The sequence below is a fragment of the Bicyclus anynana genome, chromosome 16 (assembly GCF_947172395.1).
Source record: "Bicyclus anynana chromosome 16, ilBicAnyn1.1, whole genome shotgun sequence".
In the NCBI taxonomy this organism is placed as follows: Eukaryota; Metazoa; Arthropoda; class Insecta; order Lepidoptera; family Nymphalidae; genus Bicyclus; species Bicyclus anynana.
Genome location: NC_069098.1, coordinates 6,161,321 through 6,187,857, shown reverse-complemented (window position 1 = coordinate 6,187,857; position 26,537 = coordinate 6,161,321).

The following is a 26,537-nucleotide window of genomic DNA, read 5'->3' as shown; positions in this document are numbered from 1 at the left end:
GATGATGACAGATTTTTTTTTAATTGTATATAAATCAAGAGTATGCTAATAGTATCTAAAGCAATTTTGAAAAAGTAACAGGGTATCTGCGATCATTACTTTCGGAGCTACAGGGGTTTAAAGGATCAGATTTGCGGTGCTGCCGTGGATCCCTGAAAAACGCCCCATACAAAATGGCACGAACTAATGACGTCGTAGGTAATGTAATGATCGTTAGATTTGTGTGTGCGTTCAAACAAAATTACTAATATCTTCGTTGTTTGTGCGTTTATGTTTATAGTTTACATATTAAAAAATGTCACATTTAATGTAAGGAAGCTAAAACTGTATGAATTTCCATCTAATTACAATAAAAGATTTTGAATAGATTTTGAAATTTTATAACCTTATTTATTTTGCTAATATCCAGAAAATCTTTGCTTTTTATGTATATGTATCATTAAATCAATATATTCAAACCTTGTCATCATCCCCATTATTTTAAGATTAGGAGCTTGAAACCAGTTCAAAATTTTACTAAAATTGGTTTTCGAAACTAGTGTTCTAATAAATCGCGTTATTAGGCTTGAGCCTCATAACATTCGTGCCCGGCTAAGGGCCCGATCATAAATCAAATGGTACTCCTCGTACATTGTGTATTGTGTACGGAAGATTTACGCTAAGGTTTACTGTATATTATATTGTGTTTGGCTAATCCTAATTTATGGTTGGAAGTTCAGAATGTGCCTTGTGTAATTTGTATCATATTGTGCCTTATTATGAGCCACTAATTACAGTGTTTATGAGTGGATTGTAAGCTTTGTGTATAGAAAATTAACTGGCGACAAGTGCGAGTCGGATTCGCGCACGAAGGGTTCTGTATCATTATTTATTAACAAATTAAACAACAACAATTAAAAAACAACAAGTAAAACATGTTTGTTATATGAGACCCCCCTCCATCCATCCATGGTTTATATCCAGCAGCCCCACAGTTGCAGTGTGAATTCTGTTGGGTGAATTATTGTAACTAGTGTACGATTTTTATTTATTAAGTAGATTAATAATCATTTAAATCATCACCAGGCGCAATTTTACTATGCAACCTATTTCCAATGTGTCAATATTTATTTTTACTATATTTGTGGTAGAATCTTTAAAAATAGCCGACTGACGTTTCAAAAGTGCTTGTAAACTGAGCCTACTTATTTATTTATTGTCCCAATTAAATAACAGAGGAGGGTATATAACCCTCATGCCAGATCTCGCACTATATTGTACATATTCGTCCGAGGTAAGCCACTGGTATCCGTTTGTAATAAAAAGTAAAGCCCACATGAAAATTTTAGAGTTAGTTTTTCGACGGGTTTTTGTCAATCTACCAGATGAAATCCATTTTTAAACCCCTTTCACGAACGCGCTGACCGAGTTTACGCTGGCTTTTCTATTTTCAACGAAGCCTGTGACGGAATGGAGAAAATAATACAGATGCACTCGTATATAATTATGACGTGACATTATCTAATGCTTACTCTATTTAATACAGAATAAGGCAGAGCCGTGATAGCCCGGTGGATAATCAATCATCATCTCTCATCATATATCAGATATAGATTAGTGTAATTTAATATGATAATAATTTTCTACAAAGTAACGCTTTCTTATATGCAATACAAAGAAACAAACAATCAAATCTTTCCTATAATCTATGTATAGATATTAAATCCTAATTTATTTATTAACTAGCGGACTTAGACCTCTTTAATCCAGCCCTTACAGTAGCATCCCTGTAAAAATGGAGTAACTTTTGCCGTTTTTCCAACATTTCCCTTTACTGCTCTGCTCCTATTGATCTAAGCGTAATGAAAAGCATACTATAACCTGCCCAGGAGTATAAAGAATAATTGTACCAAGTTTCATTACAATCCGTCTTAGTTTTTGTTTTTATAACGAACATACAGACAGACAAAATTTTTTGGCATCACTATCGATTCTCGGATAGTTACTTTGGAAATATATTTCATGTACAGAATTGACCTCTCTACAGATTTATTATAAGTATAGATATATGGATATATTTAAAAATTCTTCTAATCTTTATTATAATAACGGTTCTCATATATTGATATTAAAGTTAAAGTTTGTGCTCACATAAAGAGCCGCCACTTGAGCTAAACATTCTAATCTTGCGTTACAGTTTCCAGTCACGTCCACATGCAGTAGACGCCAGTAACAGATGTGGTTCCCTTGCAAAACATATTGCTTCGCTTAAGATCTACTGAGAACGACTTTTGATGGTATACTCGTATTTTTTACTAGCTGACGCCAGGCAGTTTTTTTTTTATTCTTTACAAGTTAGCCCTTGACTACAATCTCACCTGATGGTAAGTGATGATGCAGTCTAAGATGGAAGCGGGCTAACTTGTTAGGAGGAGGATGAAAATCCACACCCCTTTCGGTTTCTACACGGCATCGTACCGGACCGCTAAATTGCTTGGCGGTACGTCTTTGCCGGTAGGGTGGTAACTAGCCACGGCCGAAGCCTCCCACCAGCCAGACCTGGACAAATTAAGGAAATCTCAATCTGCCCAGCCGAGGGAACCCAGGACCTCCGTTTTGTGAATCCACCGCGCAAACCACTGCGCCACGGAGGCCGTCAAAAGTTTCATCCGCGTGGTTCCCGTTCCTCTGGGAATACGAGGATAATATATTCCCTTCCTTCCTTCCTCGATAAACGAGCTATCTAACACTGAAAGAATTTTTCAAATCGGAAAAGTAGTTCCTGAGATTAGCGCGTTCAATTAAACAAACAAATAAACAAACTCTATCTCAAATATTAGTATAGATTTTACGGCGTGGAATTCAGCTTTTCACAACACCCGCGATAACCATGAATTTTCTGGGATGAAAAGTCTATGTGTATCCAGAGTAAAATCTATTTCCATTCCAAATTTCAGTCTACTAAAGTTATACTAAATACTAGTCTTAATGAAAATTAAGAAATTTAAGAAATTATGCACTAGTGCCCAATCTCTAGTATTAAATGTCATTCGGCTGGACTGTGTACAGGGACACGTTTAACATTTCCGTTTTGTGTTGGAGTTAAAATCTGCAAAATATAGTTTCTGGAAAACGGTCAAAATGTATCACACGAACCTGGGGCGTTTTCAAACTTTTTGTTAATTTGCCAAATGGATTCTGTTTATAGTTCCACGCACAAAGGGATTTTGATTTTGAAATGTAATAACAAAATGTTGTCTTAACCGATCTGGATCTATGGTCCAGTTCTGTCAAGACAACTTACTTACTTACAACGTACTTACTGTAAGGGCGTATTAGAGATATATATAGTGGCCCTGACACACAATGAAAATGATTACGCAGCATTTTTCTGTAAGCGATGTATGTTTTGCCCGACGGCTTAAAGCGGAATTATATTTGTCTGACATGTCGTGTCGTGACGCATCAGAACAGAATCGGTATCATATATTTTGTATGGCAACGTTTAGACTTATGTGTACATACAAAATGTTATGATACCGATTCTGCTCTGATGAGTCACGACACGACACGTCACTTTAGACAAATAGAATTCCGCCTTTGGTTAGTCGTTGCCGGGGTCTTAGGCTAACACTGTCGTTTTGTGTACCATTTTATGTATGGAAATAAGATTTCAGATTTAAGGAGTAATGACATCTAACCCAAGTCATACCAAGTACTACCAAGTACCAAGTAGTACTACCAAAAGATATTTATGAGTTTACAAGAGTAACTAATGTCTTTGCGCATATTTTGTAATACTTTTTTATATTTATGAAATTACCTTGAAAAATTAAGGACTTTCCTACAAACTGTCAACCCCTGTTTTATCCTTATCTATTTTTAGTTTTGTGACAAGAAGTAAACTAAACCAGTAACCATAAACAGGTTCAAATCCTATTCCATGTTTATAAATAAGGCCGTTAGCTTTGAAAAAAGCAATGCTACAAAAATAGATGAATGTAGCTCTCAGCATTATTTAGCCCACAGTAACGACGGCATTAATCTCTCGTTAAATACCAGTTAGAGACCATCCATTACGTAATTCATTTTAATTTTCCCAAGTCCGTTTCGAGTGCTTTTGCTTAGTCTCTGTACTTGAGGATAAATTAAATAAAAAAATAAATAATAGAAGCATAAAGTATTAATATTCAAGTCCATTACTTTTATTGTGAGGCGGAACAAAGGTCAAATAAAATACGAAACTAAAGATTAATGTTACGAAGCTAATTTGTATGACTATGTTACGTAGGTAGATATGTTAAGCAGGTATATTAAATGCAAAAAGGTTGATAACCACAGATCATAGAAAACACATTTCTTTCAACCTCACCAGTTTGAATAAACAGTATCCACTGACAATAGAAACCTTATCACAGGCTACCACTGTTCCATAGACGTGTATTTTTGCTACATTCCAACAATAATATTAGTATAAATAATCCATTAACAAAGATTAGCTGAACACAATAGCTGTATACATATATTACACACACATAAATGTATTGTAAACCTTTTCATCGATGTATATAACAATATATCATTGATGTATGTGAGGGTCCTCCGTCCGGACGTAAACGGTCGGCCGACGACTAATCCTGAGATTATTAGGGATATTCTTTCAAATTAGGTCGTTCGGTTTGTAAAGAACTCTTTGCTAATAAGATAAATAAAGGTCAGCGCATTATCCAATTTCATAAAGAGATTTATCAGAGTCCGTCTGTTGTCGGTTTAGTTTTACGAGGATACTGACAAATTAGTCCTTTTTAATTCTAGGACAAAACCCTTGTTGTAAAGCTAGTGAAAATCTTTATTTATTTATTTATTTGGACCATCAACAAAAACATTCGTAAATACAACTAAATTGTCTTAAAAACTAGGGTAGTACAAAAGATATTTTACTTAAAGGTAGACACAACATACACAAAGGATAGGCCGTACTAACAATACAAACTAATAGTTGAAAAAAAAAATAAAGTAACAAAAATGTGCTTTCATTTAAAAAAAGAAAAAACAATGAAAGCAAACTGTACAATTTATAACCTAACATTAACGTTAATATTATTTATGATATTATAATAGGAGCATCGATCTGATAGGATTTACGTCAGTGTGAAGGCGCAATTATATTTGTCTGACGTATCGTGTCGTGACGCATCAAAATAGAACCAGTATCATACAGTTTGTATGGCAACATTTACACTTATGTGTTGTGACATGTCGTGATGGCTTCTGATGTGTCGCATATAAAATGTATTATACCGATTCAGTTCTGATGCGTCACGACACGACACGTCAGAAATTTTTTTCGCCTTAACAGGAGATTGGTTATTGGACGTTCTCCTTCTGCTGAAAATATACTATTCGACTAACAGACGGCTCAATGTCATATGACAGATTGTCGGGTCACTGGAAAAAAATTTAAAAAAAAATCAATGACAAGTTAACCCTGGGTTACGATTACACCTGATATTAAGTGACGATACATTCTATGATAAAAATGGGCTTACTTTGAGTAGGCACAGGCTTTTTTTAGCCTGACCCGTACTGGAAATCGAGAACAGGATCTCTCTGAGAACTAACTACAGGATTACAAAATGCGCCAAATTGGGCGTAAAAATTATTTTGAAAACGTATTCTTTGAAGAAGAAGTTAATCAAGACTCCTGGCTCAATGACCCATAGCAAGGAGCCAAGTGGTACTTAGCAGTGCCATAAAAGTATGACGTAATAGAGAATTGCAAAAATCCGGACATAGCATGGAGCAAACTGGTTCTCATGGCAGAAGATACTGAACCAATTTAAGTTTAACTTTCTATAACGTTGTATTAATTCAAAGACTCGAACGTACAGTCATGTCCATCAAGCTTTACGTCTCTGATCCTTATAGAGATAAGAAAATCATAGTAAAAGAACCGCCGAAATAAGACATCCTTTGATGTTATTTGGAATACAGTTTAATATTATAAGTATGTAGGTGCCATATATACATATGCTTTAGACAACCAGTTCACTAAACATGGGTTCACTTGGTGTTAACCTTAAGGTATCACCTCTACGAGTATAAGATCTCACTCTAGAAACATGTTCTACAAGCTCTAACCCTAAAACTTGAGACACTTGACAATTTGAGGCGTAATGTTGTTAATTAATTATTAACACGCTTAAATTGTAACTACGTGTGTAACTTGTAACTACGTATGTAAGAAAATCAAATCTTGGAATCTTAATTTGACCCACTCCCCGGTCTTCAATTAGGATGAAATTTTGCACACGCTCTGAGTTTTGATGACAATATATGACTAGTGCTAAGAAACGTCATTACAAATCCAATATGGCGGCCTCCCCAATCACTTGTAACTATGAATGTAAGAAAATTTTGGAATCCTAATTTGACCCAGTTCCCGGTCTTCGATTAGGATGAAATTTTGCACACGCTCTGAATTCTGATGACAATACATGACTAGCTAAGAAACGTCATTATAAATCAAATATGGCGGCCTCCCCAAAATGGCGGACTGGCTGTTTGAAATCCACCCCCATCATATGGATATCAAATGAAAGGGTTTGCTGTCAGGAATATAAAAAAAATAGTCACGTGACTTAAATCCAATATTTGCAATTTTTTGCGTGTTTTTTAGTTTTTTTAACTAGTTAAAGTTATTTTACTTCTAACCCAAATCCTTTCATTTGAAACACAATGTTGCTTATTTGGCAGGTTACATATGTCAGTACGTGTAGAGTTGTTCCCTAAAAACCTTAAAATTGCAATGAAATAATAACTGAAACATAGTCGAAATAAGGCAGTCCATTCCAAGACGTGTTTCTTGCATGCTCTGCAAAATATTTATTTTTAACTACTGGGTTTTACTTACTACCATAATAATCTACTCGTATCGTATTTATGATGTACCGTGATAGCCCACTAGATATAACCTCTGCCTCCGATTCCGGAGGGCGTAAGTTCGAATCCGGTCCGGGGCATGCACCTCCAACTTTTAATTTGTGTGCATTTTAAGAAATTAAATATTACGTGTTTCAGACGGTGAAGGAAAACATCGTAATCAAACCTGCACACCAGCAGAATTCTGCCAATATCCGCATTGGGCCAGCATGGTGAACTATTGGCCTAACCCCTCTCATTCTGAGAGGAGATTCGAGCTCAGCAGTGAGTTAAATATGGGTTAGTAATAATGATCTATCTATACTAATATGATAAAGCTGAAGAGTTTGTTTGTTTGATTGAACGCGCTAATCTCAGGAACTATTGGTCCGATTTGAAAAATTCTTTCAGTGTTAAATAGCCCATTTATCGAGGAAGGAAGGAAGGCTATATATATTATCCTCGTATTCCTACAGGAACGGGAACGACGTGGGTGAAACCACGCAGCGTCAGCTAGTTTATAATATAGACTATCTGATCGTTCCGTCAACTATTAGATATTATTAAAGTGAAACTTTAAAATCAAGTCACTTTTACTTTAATAGCATAAAACAATCACTACAAAACGAAGAGCAAATCACGGTAATTGCATCAGAGGCTTCAGAGACAGAACTCAAGTAAATTATATTGTTAAGGTTAACTTACTCCTGAGATGCAAGTGTCGTTTGGAAAGTTTCCTTGAATTTATTTTGCACAATTTCCAACGACACAGAAAGGAAATAGCAACAAGTTACAATGAATAAATACGTATCATTTTCCTCGTAAACTACCTTCATTTCATACAAGAATAAACACACTATTAGCCTATTATTATGGCCCATTAAAGCCTCTCTACTTTTACGGCCTTCGAGGCGCAGTGGTATGCGCGGTGGATTTACAAGACGGAGGTCCTGTGTATTATCCCCGCCTGGGCCGATTGAGGTTTCTTAATTGATCCAGGTCTGGCGTACCGCCAAGCGATTTAGCGTTTCAGTACGATGTCATGTAGAAACCGAAAATAACAAGTTAGCCGGCTTCCATCTTAGATTGCATCATCACTTACCATCAGGTAAGATTGTACATAAGGGCTAGCTTGTAAAGAATAAAAACAAAAAATAAAGTGAAGCAAAAAAATATTCATTATTTAAAATTTTAAATTGTCTCTGACTAATTGGCCCATTACGTCCTACCGGGGAATAAAAATAATAGGGTAACATTATCCCTACAACGCGTAATTATTGTCATTCTGTTCTAGACTCTTCTCCGATTTTACATTATAGGTATTAGGGAAAACAGAAATGGGAAACATTATAAATTTTGCAGTGCGTATGAAGAATGTTGTTCTATTTTATGAAATTATTAATTCCTTTAAGGGATGATGACTAGGTTTGAATATACTGATTTTTATAATACATTTGGATAAATAAGGTCAATGTTAACTAATTTATACATAAAAAGCAAAGATTGTCTGGATATTTGCAAAATAAATCTATACTAATATTATAAAGAGGTAAAGTTTGTAAGTTTGTAAGTTTGTAAGTTTGTAAGTTTGTAACAATTTTTTGAAATGGGGTAATCTTCGGAACTACTGGACCGATTTTAAAAATTCTTTCACCAATAGAATGCTACGTTATCGGGGAGTGCTATAGGCTATATTTTATATTTCTATCATATATAACTACTGAGATATCGCGGGTTTTCTCTTACAGGTCAGACCGAAAAACTTACTTATTCGCATGCGCTGCCTCAACCATTGCGTATAACTGAAATAAATGTATGGAGGCTTTTTGAACCTTTAAAAGTTCTACAAAAAAGTCCGCGACACCATATATCTATCTTTTATATTTTAGCAGATATAGTACCTTTAGTACTTTAATAAATTATTTAAATTTTAAACTAAGGTTTACGTCATTATTTACACAACTAAACTTAAATCCTTATCAAAATAAATGATTTAATAATCACAAGGATATTATAGAGATAAGATTTGCCCTTTACAGTATGTTAATTAGTTATATAGTTTCGGAGATAATACAAAATTTCTGAAAGTCGCAGAAATGCCGCTATATGACGCCCCGCGGTTTCAATTACGTGGTTCCCGTTCCCGTATGAATGTGAGGACCAAACATAGCCTATGACACTCGCAAATAATGTAGCTTTCTATTGGTAAAAGAATTTTCCAAATCGGTCCAGTAGATCCAGAGATTACCCCCGACAACCACACAAACTTTACCTCTTTATAGTATTAGCATAGAAGTCGCTTGGGAAATTATAGTCTTTTGGTCATAGCACCACGCACAAAAGGCTGGACCAATTTTGCTGAGGGTAGGGATAGGATAGAGGTAGGGAAGGGGTAGGATAGAGGTAGGGTAGGGGTAATTTAGGGAAAGTGTAGGGTAGGGTAGGGTAGGGTACGTATAAGGTAGGGGTAGTGTAGGGTAGGGGCAAGGTAGAGGTAGGGGAAGGATATGGAACGTATAGGGTAGGGTAGGGTGGGGGTAGGGTACGGGTAGGGTAGGTGTAGGATACGGGTAGGGTAGGGTTAGGGTAGGGATAAGGTAGGGGTAGGGAAGGGTTAGGGTTAGTGGTAGGGTAGGAGTAAGGTAGGGGTAGGGTAGGGGTAGATTAGGGGTAGGGTAGGATAGGGTATGGATAGGTTACGGGTAGGGTTAGGGTAGGGTAAGGTGGGGGGAGGGAAGGGTTAACGTTAGCGGTAGGGTAGGAGTAAGGTAGGGGTAGGGTAGGGTAGGGTAGGGTTGGGTAGGTTTACGAGCAGGGTAAGGTAGAGGTAGAGAAGTTTACATCAATTTTTACGCGGACGAAGTCGCGGGCGTCCGCTAGTAAGATTATAAAATTTCAAAATTTATTAAAAATCTTTTATCGTAATTAGATGAAAATTCATACAGTTTTAGCTTCCTTACATTAAATGTGACATTTTTTAATAAATAAACTATAAACATAAACGCACAAATAACAAAGATATCAGTAATTTTGTTTGCACGCACATACAAATCTAACGATTATTATGTACGACGTCATTCAATAGTATCATTTATATGGGGCGTTTTTCAGCGATCCGTGGCAGCGCTGCAAATCTGACCCTTTAAATCCTTGTAGCTCTGAAAGTAATGATCGCCGATATCCTGTTACTTTTACAAAATTGCTTTACTATTAGCATACTCTTAATTTATATACAATATAAAAAAAAATGCCACATGAAACCAAGGGCATGTCTCTCAATATGTTCAAAGTTTTTATTAGTTTATGTGGTTTCGTATTATGAGATCTCGCATTCGGGACCTGGGAAATCGAACGCGTTTTTGTTTTTCTTGCTGGAATTTTCAGTACAAATTCTCCGCCCGGAGTTAAGCCGTCAGTCCCGGACACCGTCTAATAGTGGCCGTTAATTTAACATTTACACCCAAATTCCGTCAACTTGCATTGTAGTAGCGTGGCGGGTTTAAGCTCCATATCCCCTTTCCTATAAGGAGGGAGACCTGGCCCTGTATTGGGCCGTAAATTACGTTATTAATGATGAATATAAACGTAAAACCGTTAAAATAGTCAAACGTTATCATACTAAACGCATTGGTGTAGCGTGTTGGGTCTAACTCTAAAACGTCTCTCATTTAAATAAAAAGAGCCAGCCTCCGTAGCCAAGTGGCATAACGGTTCTCTTTCTACGATCGCAAACGCTTCGTAAACTAGAAAAATGTATGGGAATGACAGATCTTGATCACGTGACCTGTCGATAGCAAATGTCATTCCCATACATTTTTCTAGTTATCGAAGCGTTTGCGATTGTAGAAAGAGAATCGACGTGCAACTTGGCTACAGGGGCTGGCACTTTAGTACACCGTTAAAATACGTTGATTAATGTCAAGGTCCTACAAAACTACATATGTACGTTTATAAAGTATGAAAAGAATGATAAATTATAGCTGAAATGTATAAGGAAAATGGCACAATTCTCAAAATAGTAATTGCATCATGTAAATCATGGCGTAAGCTCAAAAAGCTCCACATTAATTTTAATTTACCCCATTAGTTAAACCTTTAGAAATATAACAGAAGATGGCCTAGGCGACCTCGTAACGGTTATTATAGTTTAGGGTCAATTTCATTTCCTTTCAGCCTCATTCTAGGTTAATTTCATGTTAGTAATAAATTATGTCATAAATAATTCAACGCATGCCTTTCGTTACATGGAAATTTGTACTTATGAAATACCTCGGTGAAGTGTGCGGCTATCGACTATAAAGTCCTAAGTTTAACTTTAATAAGGGAACTTGGTGAGACCATGAAGAGCACATTCGTTTTTTTATACAAAATAATTCAAGATGGGACGCTTGCTAAGATGCATGTTCACTAAGTGTTAATAAACCCAAGTTATAAGAGTCAGGAAACAGACTGTGAAAGGGTATTCCAAACACTAGCCGTGCGGATGAAGAATAAGACGCAAAGCGTTTTGTACGAGTCCTATGGACATTAAAAACATAGGGATGAAACTCACCCTATATCTTGCGGTCATTATCATCATTATCAACCCATATTCGGCTCACTGCTGAGCACGAGTCTCATCTCAAAAAGCCGTGATAGTCCAGTGGGTATGACCTCTGTCTAAATTCCGGAGAGTGTGGGTTCAAATCCGGTCCGGGGCATGCACCTCCAACTTTTCAGTTGTGTGCATTATAAGATATTAAATATCACGTATTTCAAACGGTGAAGGAAAACATCGTGAGGAAATCTGCATACCAGATAATTTTCACAATTCTCTGCGTGTGTGAAGTCTGCCAATTGGGCCAGCGTGATGGACTATTGGCCTAACCCCTCTCTTTTTGCCTTCCGGTACGATGTTAGAAAACTGATTGCATTTCCGCGCTGAACAGTCAGGCTGATCCTTTATGTAAGAAATGAATCAGCTCTTGTATCACTAGTTGAGACAACAACTAGTCGCCGTAAAATGATTCGGAGAAGGTTTTAGGCTTTGCGACTCCATGGCTTATGAGTCTCCACGGCAAAACGAACAAATATGTAACTCTCAGTCAGAGAGGCATACTTGTGCCATTACCGGCTTCAGCTATTTCTGCTGCGGCTTCCTGTCTTGATTCTGTCTCCCAGATATGACACGGTGTTAACGTGTCAACGCATGTAGCGACCCACATTAGGGCCCGCCCCATTTCCCATGCTGGTGCCCTGGGAAATGGGGCGATCAATCCATCACTCTTCATAAAAATACAAAGGAATGAATATCAATGTTAACATTATATGAGGGAAATCAGCATTCCAGCAGTCTTCAGATAAAAACCTAGTAGAGCCAAGCAACGGTAAAGGCAAAACATCGTGAGGAAACCTGCATACCAGAGATTTTATTTAATTTTTTGCGTGTGAGGAGTCTGCCAATCCGCATTGGGCCAGCGTGGCGAACTAATAGCCTAACCCCTCTCATTCTCAGAGGAGACTCGAGCCCAGCAGTGAGCCGATTATGGGTTGATAATTTTGATGATGATGAGGGCCAAGCAATTTTTTATAATTAATTATTTATTAACGTAAAAGCACTTAAATTTTGTATTTGGAAAACACGAAAATGGGGTATAAGTTTATTTAATACCTCCGTAAATAAACCTTCCATTAAAATATTAAAAAGGGTCCCGAACACTAATGTAGCGGTCCACTTTGTATCATTGAAAAATGAAAATAATTATGAGAAAATTTAAATAAAACGTAATTTCCGGGCGCTCGCTGAAAACGCTTGACATTAATTTCAATGTCCCGTCCTTACTCGAATACCTTCTATCATTTGGGATTTTGAGGAATAATTTATGAAAATAATATTGCTAACAACCAGTACTAAAATATCTAATACAGCTGACGCCGTGCGGTTTCACCCGCGTGGTACCCGTTTCAATAGGAATACGGGGATAATAAATAGCCTATAGCCTTCCTCGATAACTGGGCTATCTAACACTGAAAGAATTTCGACTGAGAGAAATCGGACCAGTAGTTCCTGAGATTAGTGCGTTAATTTCCGTACCGGTATGAATACGATTATAAAATATAGCCTAAGTTACTCAATGATAATGTTTGCTTTCATTTTGATTTTTTTTATTCAATCCCCTCTCACTGTTTTATAATCGTACCTACTCCTAACATAGTATTTTCTGATTAATTGGTGGGGAACCGGAATATTAGTCATATTTAAAAGATATGGCCAATATGATTTTTAAAAGCTACCAATGCGTTCTATCGGCGTGTTAGCAGCAAAGCGAGTGGTTCGTAATAATCACTTTCCACACTAAAGCATAATACTGGTTTTTGCACATTGATTTCCCAGTACAAGAAATACTTTTACCGAGAGACACGAGAAATATTAGCCCAGGATCCGTGAAACATTTTTACAATTGATTACTATCAACTTTCCGTGAGTAGCTTTATCTCGATGAGACGCTCAACTTTTTTATTTACGAAAATTGTTGATTCTGGTAGCTAACTGGGTTACCAGGTAATGAAAATTTCTGAGCGTCGGAACGAGATAATGTACCACGCAGTTTGAAGGACATTGTGACTGTGGAGTATAACTATTAATCAAGCAACAATAAAAATAAACATTTGATTTGTAACAGTTTCATGATTCTTTACAAACAAACAAACAGATATTTGCTTTTAAATGTTATTATTAGTCAGAAATCTATTTATTTCTCTTTGGCAGTGTTTGATAAAGACCTCCATTAAAATTAAAAATGGCTCTTTCTAATCTACTCGGTCCATTTTGTCCCAAGGGAGAACAAGAATTACAGAGCGGTGTAATTCAAGGCGGTTGCTGTTAAACGTTTGTCATTAATTTTAGCCTTCCTATTGTTTGTAATAATTTAACATTTTGAAGGCTTCTATCGTTTTGCTACCTAACTGCGGTGAAGAACAAAGAAGGTTTTGTGTTTCCCTGTATATATGTATGTATGCCTGTGATCATATAATACCTGTGATCGTAACTACTCAACGACTTAACCGATTTTGATCATCCGCTGCGCCTGTAGTAAGGTAAGTAGACCTGTAACTTGGTTATAATTCAATTGTCTTTCTTTTTTTCCTGCTGAGTAAATGCCGTTTGGCTACCTGCAGAACCACCACGTCACCAGGGGGGCTGGGCGAGCGCAGAAGCATCGCCTGTGCACGAAGGCTGAAATAAAAACAGAGGACGGAACGACTCTCTAAGGGCGTCTCCTGTGAGACTCCTGTGACCTGAGTGAATCAGTCAGGACGCCGCGATCGTGAGTTAGAAAACCCACGTCCGGGTTACGTTAGATATCGGGGACCTCGTCTTCGCCGGCGAAGACGCTGTGTAACTTGTTGTTGTGTTGCCTGGGAAGCGTTGTCGGTCGTCATGTCATCGTCAGGGTCATAAAAGACGTTTTTGGAAAGTCATAAGATTACATTGATTTCCACGCGGACGAAGTTGCGGGCGTCCGCTAGTATATGTATGCTAGTATAGTATACAATATGATAAAATCGTACCGTTTCCATAGCCATAACGATTATGTAATCTCAAATCCTGCCGTTTACCCAAACATAAGCGGGATGTTCAATGAAGCGAACACGTTTACGGGGGTTCGGAATATGCAAGTATCGTATTTTGTCCTGTTATATTTCTGTTTTCGATAGATTTGCGTGCTTAAGGATTTCTAATCCTGTAAAGGGCCGACTTGTTTTCGTATATCAAAAATCTTTTCCTTTTCCCGTACAAATGCTTATCTTATTACATTGAGGAAATAAACACAATTTTTTTTAAGAAGCTTTCTGAAAATATGACTCTAAGGAAACATATAGATTTTAGATTAATTTTAGTAATAATAATCGTATCACGCTAATTATGAAGCCGAAAGTCCGTGTGTAAGTTTGTCGCTCCTTCATGTCATTTTATAATAATAAATAAATAAAAAAATAAATATACTTAAACAATACACATCACTATCTAGCCCCAAAGTAAGCATACAGAGTAGCTTGTGTTATGGGTGCTAAGATAGTTGATATAATAATATTAATATACAATTATATACTACATATAAATACTTATATATGTATGTATAAATACAGACACTGGAAAATACTCATGCTCATCACACAAATATTTTCCAGTTGTGGAAATCGAATTCACGGCCGTGGATGCAGAAAGCAAGGTCACTACCCACTGCGCCACGCGGCCGTCATTTGAACATATATAGATTTATATATGCAACAATTGGCCACAATAAATTATTAGTAGCTAATTGTAACACTAATAATCGTAGCAATACACATTTGTAGCTGCTAACCGTAGCACTGTGAAACGTAGCGCTACGACCAACGACATTATATTGTTCCTACCACAGATATAATAGTCCAGTTATTTTAGGTTTCATCTGGGGAAAAATTCCTAGTGAGCTGAATTTTTGTATACACCTTTATTACGGCGTTATTATGAAGTTGTGAAAAATCGACATCGATATCGTGCCGGCTAAAAAAATTACAGAGGTCAAAAGGTCACGAAAATCAGTTTTTTGCAAATATTTCGCGACCTATTGCTCGGACGTCAATAGAGGTCATTATAAAAATTGTTCCTCATAAAATTGTCTACAAAAAATGTCTCTTATAGTTTTTCTGTAAAATTAACGGTTTTCCGATCATAGCGCTGAGAAAGCGGCAAGAATGCACTCACATACGGTATTGTATACCGTACACCAAGGCGTAAACTCTATTGCTTTTTAGTAATGTTTGTAAATGTCTCTAAATCTTTTATTTTACATTTAGATGTTTCCAGAAATATATATTTATCGTATAGGGGTTTAGGTTTTTAGTAAGACGTACTATATCTCATTCTAATGACCTTCAATGGCAGATGTTTCGTATTTCATCGTTCCGAGGCCCGTCCCTTTATACCTGGTACTGCCAGTTAGACTGAGTATACTCATAGCACGCACTCAAATACTTGATCAATCTACATCAATTTTTTTCAAAAAACCAGGAAAAAACAATGCTGAAACAAAAATATACTCGACTGATAGCCTCAACAAGTATCCACATGCAAAAAAATATTCTGCATGCCATGACCGGATGCGATACAACTTCAGCACTTTTTGGGAAAGGAAAATTGAAAGTCATGAAGATGTTTGAAAAAAGACCCGATTTAAACAATTGATTTAAACAATAAGAAGTAACTAGATTTATAAAGTGTCAATTCTTTGTATTGAAACCAGCGTACCTAGAGGCGTGGCCTAAATGGCTGTTTAATATTAAGTGAAAAATGAAATGTCACCCTTAGTTTAGAGTTGAATATTATTTATTCCTTTTGTCACAGAACAAAACAAGACTGCTAGTACATGCGCGGACACACTTGCGATGTTCCGCACACCCGGGTGTACGCGGGCCACGCCCCCTTGCTACTTCTATTGCTAAAAGCGTTAGCTTTTAGCGTTGTCTGTTCTGTGGTTCCTACTACGTCGTTGGCTACGACAATGGTTACAAAAATAATTTGACACTAGTTGTCACAACACTAATACTAGCGATACGAGTATGCATTATTTTGTAGCCAATAGGGTAGTTGACTTATATCAAATTTATTAACAATATTAATTTCGCATAGTATACGGAATAAGGGTCCGAAATATATCGATATTAATAAATAAAAATTCAGGATTTCTTATAAAATTTAATTTAAAAATGTATTCTTTCACATTTTCCAAACGTCAAAAACGCTGTCATCCATTTTGTGACGTCACAATGTTACTTGATGTACTAAACATCAAACTAATTGTTAATTAATGTTTTTGTCAAACGCTCCAAATTTGTAAGGGATTTGTTATAGTGACGTCAAGAAACAGTTGAAATATAGACCATCATATAATTTTTGCCTGTGGTCTACAGGCGTAAACCTTAAATTATCATTGCAATCAAAAAATAAGAAATATTTTTTTCAATCTAGTAGAACGATAATGAACTACTTAAGATCATTTAAAAAGTGTCAACTAACCTATTATAGTACTAAGTACACACTAGTAATCGTAGCGATATACATTTGTAGCAAATTGTAGCACTGACATTTACTACAGTTATAATACTACGGTACTCGTAACGTTTGCAGCTTTGCTATTCCGAAATTTGAAATTTACTTAGGCTAAGTACCTTGCCTTGTTGCTGAATCAATAGAACGCCTGGCGGAGCGTGCAGTGTTCCTGTTATCATATGATTATGTAATCACTACGTACGAATATTCTATTATTAGCGGACACCCGTAACTCCGTTTGCATAAAATTCAGTTTTAGACGTAAACCATTTCTTTTCTGGGAGAAAATTAAACCTCTTTTCAGCAGAAGGCTTCAATAGTGGATTTGAAAAATAAGAAAACGAATGCCGAACAAAGGTTATGATTCACAATTTTTGCCAGGACAACTTAATTAACAAATCGAACTGTAACCAAAATAAGACCCTAGAATAGAAGAGAATGGCCTTGAGTGGAGTCACGCACTTGTGAACGCTGTGTGTAGGGTTAAAGACATCTTTGACAGCTAGCTAATACTACCCTTTTCCACTCAATTATTCTCCCCACCTATCTCAAGTAACCCATAAAGAATTACACAGTAAGAAATGTGGACGGCTCGAACTCCACGAGGATATTAAAGCCAACCGTACGACGAGCGCCTTATATCGCAAGTCGTTCCCGCCAACCGATCGTTGCCTATCTTACTCTTTACGGAATGAAGTTGCGCCATCTAGCGTTGGTACGAGCCAACACGAGATTGAGCGACGTCATATCCATCACAGACAACTATTTCCTACACTATATATTAATGTAGGGTATAATCCATCTACATTCTATAAGTCACCGAAATCGGTTCAGTAGTTCTGTTGGCATCCTGAGGGCCCAACAACCGCTTCTAAGAAATGAATTATCTTTCCACGTCACTAAAGAGAAAAAGCGCTACGCCAAGTCGGTGAATCCAACTAATTGTGATGGACTAAATAAATGTGATGGACTTGCCAATGCACAATTTTAAGCAATGTGTTAAAAAACATTTACTTAGTCGAGGTTACTACACTATTGATGAGTTCCTTAACGACAAAGGTGCTTGGAGGCCATTGGAACAGCTTCCACCTTCACACAGGAAATAAAACTATAAGAAATTGTAATTTAATTGTTATCAAATGTAAATTGTAATACTGTATGACTTTTTCAAAAGAGCAACTGTTGAGTTTCTTGCCGGTATCTTCTCAGCAGAACCTGCCTTCCGAACCGGTGGTAGAATCTTTACAAATAGTCAACTGACGTGTCAAAAGTGCTTGTAAACTGAGCCTACTTGAAATAAATGATTTTTGATTTGATTTGATTTGATTTAATTTACTTCATTAACAGCCGAAGGATTTTTATAATAATAGGTCTCACTCCTCCGGAATACGCTGTTCCGCCGAAAGCATATAACTTAGGACATACACGTATTCAGGTGCGAGTGACAGGGCATAAATCACGCGAAGACAACAATAATTTTGATACAACTCTCCCCAGCTCATAGCAGCACCAATTTGTATCTAGCACCTGCGTCTCCACAACTTTTGTGACCGCGCATAAAGATTTAGAATTTATATAAACAAAAGTAATGAGCTTTTTTGAAAGCTTTACTTTATTACTATTTTTATCTGGAAATGTTGTAAAAATGTTATAGACCAAAAGAATATAGTGCTATTTGTATAAATAATTGCTGACAATGACAAGGACAGACCTAATGGTCTATCCTTGTCATGTCCAAGACCTATTTATTAAAATAGGTACTTTCAAGAACCGCCGCTCCTAAGATTTTCCCGGAATATTCCTACTTGTCGAGGCTAATGTACTACTATATGGCAATGACATGTCTCATAGTCATATAGAATCGGTCCTAGATGAAACATACTCAATCAATCAAATAATTAGCCCGACCCAGGACGTCAAGATCCCTAGTTTCAACTAGGGAACCCTTATATACTCCTTTATTGATAATTATGTAACACAATACATGTTACTGTGCTCATATTAATCCTACTAATATTATAAACACGAGAGTTTGTATGGATGATTGGATGTTTGTTACTCTTTAACACCGCAACTACTAGACCGATTTGGCTGAAATTTGGAATGAAGATAGATTTTACTTAATTAGATCTTTTCATCCCGGAAAAATCCATGGTTCCCGAGGGATTCGTAATAAACTAAATTCCACGCGGACAAAGTCGTGGGCTTCCACTAGTTTATCATAAAACACGGCTAAAACTCACAAGATACAACGTCGGAGTATGGCATGCTAGTTTCGAACCCATACGGGGCTCTTAGTCATGAGCTGGTTCTTGCAAAGCGGTGGCGCGGCCGCTCGCAGCGCGCGTTGAGAGGGACTAAGGGGAGTGAAGATTCCGTTACACTTACCAACGGTTCATGAATGTAATCTTCATTGGACCCGTCTTCTTGTAAGCAAACCGAACTAACACTATCTTGTCCTAGTTTGTTATAGACAATAAATGAAATAGCAGTTTCCACGCTGCCGACAGCAACCATCCATGATCACGATTAAAAATATTATATTAAAGTTATTGTATTATTTATAACAATTAGTAATTATACAGTATACAAGGTAATTGTTATACGACGTGGTACGCAGACAACGGGTGTGTAATTTGTATGCAACACCTGCGATGCGCTTAATTGACCGCTATAAATTATTCTGTGTGACATATTCGAAGGTAACAAATGACTTCAGATAGAAAAAAAAGCAATTTATCAATTTACGCTCAAAAAGTTTATAGTTTTCTCTATCTGAGAATGATCGTTAGTATCATAATAATATTATATTTCTTATGTTTGGTTACCTATCTCAAGTTTTATGAATCTAAACCAACGACATTATATTGTACCTACGGCCGTTGATTCTGAACCGATCTATATTTTATTGTATAAGGTGGAAGTTGAATTATTGATCATAGTAAACGAGTTACTGTCTCATTGATCCATGGGTTAGTAGTTTCAGATATTGGTTACGAGGTCCTGGGTTAGAGTTTTGTGTTGCTTAATAAAATATTGAGCTTATTTTTCACCACCTCTTTTCTTTCAAAAAATTTTTCAGTAAAACTTCTGTTGATAAAATCTTTCCCAGTCATTATCATTCAAATGTGATAATAATAATAATCTAAGAATCAAATATATAAGCAGCGTGGTGTGACTAAGCTCTGGTAGAGAGTATTAGTAAAGTTTTAACCAGTATTAGGTAATTTAAACTAATATTATGAATGCGAAAATAAGTCTGTCTGTCTGCTACCTTTTCACGGCTAACCGGCTGAACCGAGCAAGATGAATTTTGGTGTAATGGTAAATGGGACCTTGGAGCAAAATAAAAGGTACTTTTTGACCCTAAAATGAAAATATAAGGGGGTGAAATAGGGGTTGAAAGTTTGTATGGAAAGTCCTTCATTTTTATAGCTACAGTTTTATAAATTTGTTCGTAAATCTTAAAAAAATACAAAATGTAATGTGATTCAAGAATTTTTAAAATCCAACCCCTTAAGTTGTGAAACAGGGGTTGAAAGTTTACAATGATTTCCACGCGCACGAAGTTGCGGGCGTCCGCTAGTCCACCAAAATTATAAACGCGAAAGTTTGTATGGATGTTTGTTAATCTTTAACGGCGCAACTACTAAACTGATTTAGCTGAAATTTGGAATGGAAATAGATTTTACTCTGGATTAACACATAAGCTACTTTTCATTCCGAAAAAATCCATGGTTTCCGAGGGATTTGTGAAAAATTCTATTACTAAATTACTAAATTTCCGTGGACGCGCGCGGTTATAATTCGCGCGGTTATTCTATACCGTTGGTTATGCAACTTATGTGGGTCATATGATTACTCCATCAATCATCTCTATAAAAAAAATTAGAAGATATAATCATTGTGGAGATAATTTATCATGGACTCATCGCGGAAATAACTTAGTCCTTACATCTGCTGAATCAGTACTGGAAACTTGTTTGCGTCGCACGAGATGATGGATTTGAAATTTTAGGCACTTACCAATTATTATATATTTGAAAAATGACGATTATCTGTAACAAAAATTAACGGTCGTTAATATAAATTTTATGCTGTCTTCACAAAATCCAAATTAACTGTGAAATTTTAGAAATGTAACGATAAATATTCTACTAATCCTACTAATAATATAAACGCGAAACTTTGTATGGATATTTGTTACTCTTTAACGCCGCAACTACTGAACCGATTTGGCTGAAATTTGGAATGGAAATAGATTTACTCTGGATTCAGTGGCGTGCATAAGGTTGTCTATCAGGGTATGCACTAGTCAGAAAAATTAACCAAACTGGAAAAATCTTCATTTAATAAGCATTAAGAACAACTCATAGGGTATGCAGTACTTAAATGCATGTATGAAGTGCACGCCACTGCCTGGATTAAGACATAGGCTATTGTTCATCTCGGAAAAAAACATGGTTCCTGAGGGATTTGTGAAAAGCTGAATTCGCAGTCGAAGTCGCAGGCATTCATATACGAGTACATTATGTAACGAAATCATTATAATTAATATTATTTAATACTCAATACCCATTTTGGTGAACTTCCCACTAGGTAGACCGACGTTATCAGATGAGTTATGGAGCTGATGGATGCTAGTGGCTTGAGACTGTGGTATTAGATGGTGTTAGGAAGTCCATACAAGAAGAATATGGCTGGTGGGAGGCTTCGGTCATGGCTAGTTACTACCCTACCGTCAAAGACGTACCGCCTAGCGATTTAGCGTTCCGGTACGATGTCGTGAAGAAACGGAAAGGAGTGTGGATTTCATCCTACTTCTAACAAGTTCCATCCAATCCATCTTCCATCTTAGATTGCATCATAATTTACCATCAGGTGAGATTGTAGTCAAGATCTAACTTCTAGAGATTTAAAAAAATAAAAAAAGCAGTGGACGTTTATCAGCTAACCATAATGATGATGATCATGATGATGATGATGATGATGATGATGATCAAAATCAAAAAAATCAAAATCAAAAATCATTTATTTCAAGTAGGCTCAGTTTACAAGCACTTTTGACACGTCAGTTGACTATTTGTAAAGATTCTACCACCGGTTCGGAAGGTAGGTTCTGCTGAGAAGATACCGGCAAGAAACTCAACAGTTGCTCTTTTGAAATGAAAAAGTCATACAGTATTATAATTTACAATTGATAACAATTACAATTTCTTATAGTTTTACTTCCTGTGTGAAGGTGGAAGCTGATCCAACGGCCTCCAAGCATCTTTATCATTAAGGAACTCATCAGTGTTGTAGTAACCTCGACTAAGTAAATGAATGTGTGATAAATAAAAGTGATGATGATGATATCGTACCCACCATTATTGGGGGCTCATACTTGGTGGAGTTACTTAACATCATGCAGACTATTCTTCCTTAAGTTGTTCTGCCAGTCGAGTAAATTGATGTTTCCCTTTTAATATCAGATATGAATAACATTTACGACTGCTTATATTAATGCTTATTAAATACATATAATACAAGAAAGTACTAACAACAAATTACTGACTGACTCTACAATATTTATTTTATATTCTTTCTAAATACACTTGTTGAATCTTAATGTAAGCATGGGGATAAAATGTGCCAAGCAATGGAATTATAACAAAGGGAGGCTGTATTGAATTAAGTCGGCATGAATTTCCTTTTTCACAATTTTCTTCGTTCCACTAATAAGGATTTACATATTCGACATGAATTGAAATACGAATACTAAATTATACCTAAACAAAGTACCTTCTCCATTCTTTGTAATGTCTTAATCTTTTTAGCAATGGAATTGTACACAGTTGGTAAACTTATCACTGATTGATGAGGGTCAGCCATCAAAGCCTAGGTTGGACATGACATGACAAAAATCTGCTCAAGGGCCTCGCTGAATAGGACAAACTTTTATCTCGAATTCCTTTGAAGATAACGGCAGAGCGGCGGTGTTGTGAGAACTTGGAAACAGGTATAATTTATTATTTTGTTTATTCTACTAATAAATGGAGTTTCAAAAGATTTGCTGTTCCTACTTTTAAAGATTTTTACGATTTACATTACAAGTAATACAGTCTTCATTAAGTAGTGAGAATGACTGAGATCTTATATCTTTTACTAGATGCTATTTTCTTTTTCAATGTTTCAATGGCATATTTTTTTTTTATAAACATAATTAACATTTTACTTAATTACTTTTTAGTACATGGAATAAGGGTCCGAAATATATCGATATTAATTAATAAAAGTTAAGGATTTCAAATAAAAATCACGTCAAAAACGCTATAGTCCATTTTGTGACGTCTTTAACTACAAACTAATTGTTAACTTATATTGGCAAACGCTCCGTTTGTAAAGGATTTGTTAACGTGACGTTATTAATCAGTTGAAATATAGACCATCGTGGCCGATAGGCGTTTTGGATCCGATTGTCAAAAAAATATTTAAAAAAGAAAATTTACATGTTTTTTTTATTCTTTTAGTCTTTACAAGTTAGCCCTTGACTACATGATGGTAAGTGATGATGAGTGATGGTAAGTGATGATGCAATCTAAGATGGAAGCGGGTTAACTTGTTAGGAGGAGGATGAAAATCCACAACCCTTTCGGTTTCTGCACGGCATCGTAACGGAACGCTAAATCGCTTGGCGGTACGTCTTTGCCGGTAGGATGGTAACTAGCCACGGCTGAAGCCACCCACCAGATCGAACCCAGGACCTCCGTCTTGTAAATCCACCGCGCATACCACTGCGCCACAGAGGCCGTCAAATACATATATTTAATTAATTTCTTAAAATGCACACAACTGCAGAGTTGGAGGTGCATGACCCGGACCGGATTCGAACCCACACCCTCCGGAATCGGAGGCAGATGGGCTATCACGGCTCTTATACCTAATGTCCTACGTATGTCGAGCACTAATTAGTCGTTAAATAAAAAAAAATATGTACCTTTGTATAAAGGCGCCGAAAATCATCAAATGGCTGACAAGCTTTGAGGCTTCTATTTGTGTGGTTCTCACTTAATTAGTAACGAGTCCGGCTGAATGCACCCCAATTCAGATTACACAAGTCGCCTTCACAACCGCATTCAATGTATACAGCACGCAAATAGGGCGACGACGTGAATGGACCACTGAGCGCCAATTAAACGAGAACCGCTAATCTTTTACGAGTCAGTGAATACATCATCATTATCAGCCCATTTGAATAGTTTACTATATAATGGAGTCAAAAAATACATAAAACAAGTATATCAGAAAATAAGTCTGAGCACTTTGCCGTTAGAATGTATGACAAAAGTTCTGGTCAATGTAAAGTATCTGATACTGAGGGACACTTTTTTTTAGTTACCTTTCTCATCTGGTACTCATACCAGCGGACACAGAGCAAGTCTCATCACACACGCAGATATTTAAAGCACATGAGACGCTACTGAAAACTTAAGGTTTCATTTGTGATAAAATAAACTGTGTCAGATTGCTCTGGGATCTTACTCTATGTTATCCCAAAGCAAGGTCGTCACTGAAGAATTATTTCAACAATATCATGATAACCCAGGGTTTGAACCCAAGAACTCATTATCTGAAGCCACGTAAACCAAGGAGGTAGTAATGTAATACCCAGTCGCATTTAATTTATACACGCAAATAGGGCGACGCCGTGAATGGACCACTGAGCGCCAATTAAATGAGTCGCTAATCTTTTACGAGTCAGTGAATAGCTACAAGATTGTTATTAACGATATTATTAATTAGGAAGCGCTACGCTTTGAAATGCGCTTAAGATTATATTAATGCGAAGATACCTTTTATAATTATTAATATGAATATTATGTTTAAATAATTATTATGTACTTAGGTATTTGTGGTTAATACACTGACACATACATAACAAAAACATATGAATACGCTTCAATAGTTCCACGGTACAGGGGTTCATCACCAAAAGGTCGTAATTCGATTCCCGGCCTTTCTAGACTACTGTCACACCTAATATAAAAAGTATAAAACAAAGTCATCTTTAAAACTGTTTAACAGATTTTAATGCGGCTTGCAACAATAGATAAAATTATTCAAGAGGAAGGGTAAAGATAGGCATCCACATATCCGCATCGTACGCACCGGACGCATTGCATCAAACGGATTTTTAATTTTACGGTAGATTCGTGCGATCCGTACAATGCGGATCAGTGATTGCACCTATATGACTTTCTATATAAAGAATACTACGATCCATTTGATACGATGCGGATATGTGGACGCCTACCGTTATACCTATGTATACTTTACTAATTAATGTATAGAAAGAATAGATAGAGAAAGTTGAAACGTTGCCAAATTAAAAATCCAATTATAATTATGAATTTTTAATTTTGCTTGCAAAGAAATCCCAACGCAAACGTTCCAATTGGTCAAAAACCTTAAAGGTTGGATACAATTAATTAACTAAATAATGTCATGGGTAAGAACAAAGTAATAAAGTAAGGTTAGTTAAAATATAATACACTCCTTACCATTTTAGTAAATATTAGAAACCGAATCGCTAGGAAAAATTAACATTTTATTTAGCAAATATTAGAAATCTATAAACAAACTATGCTCATATCCAATAATAAGCATTCCTTGGTCAAATTCCACAAAATGCTGCGGCATACGATTTAGAAAATGTCGATAACAGTATAATTAAACGGAATATTATTTGCAGGCGTATCGTTTACAGTGGGTGGGTTGTTATATACAGTCTGTGTATAGGGCGGGGGCACTCAGACGAACTGGCAACTAATTAACTAGAGAGAATATTGGTAGAAGCCACATCACAAAGCTTTATGCTTACCCATTGATCTGAGTCCATACACGTATTACAAATGTATTGATTTAGTTCAAATACAAAATGTTATGTTAATTTAACTGTCATCATCATTATCAGCCCATATTAACGACCCATAGGTTGAGGTCTATGACATATGGAGCTTAGGCCCATCTCTTTTTTTTTATTGTTTACGAGTTAGCCCTTGACTACAATCTCACCTGATGGTAAGTGATGATGCAGTCTAAGACGGAAGCGGGCTAACTCGTTAGGAGGAGGATGAAAATCCACACCCCTTTCGGTTTCTACACGGCATAGTACCGGAACGCTAAATCGCTTGGCGGTACGTCTTTGCCGATAGGGTGGTAAATAGCCACGGCCAAAGCCTCTCACCAGCCAGACCTGGACAAATTAAGAATATCTCAGTCTGCCCAGCCGGGGATCGAACCCAGGACCTCCGTCTTGTAAATCCACCGCGCATACCACTGCGCCACGGAGGCCGTCAAAATCACATGCATGTTTATTTTTTATATGTAATGACCACGATCTCATCTGATGTTAAGTTTAGATGTGGCTCAAGGAACATGCTTGTCTAGAAGATGCCTATCCACTCTCTTCTTATAGATGCAGGTTGTAAGAATTAGGAAACACAGACTTCGGGAGAGAGTTCTGTACCCTTACCATGCGTTTAAGAAACGAAGAAGCAAATCGCTACGTACAAGTTCT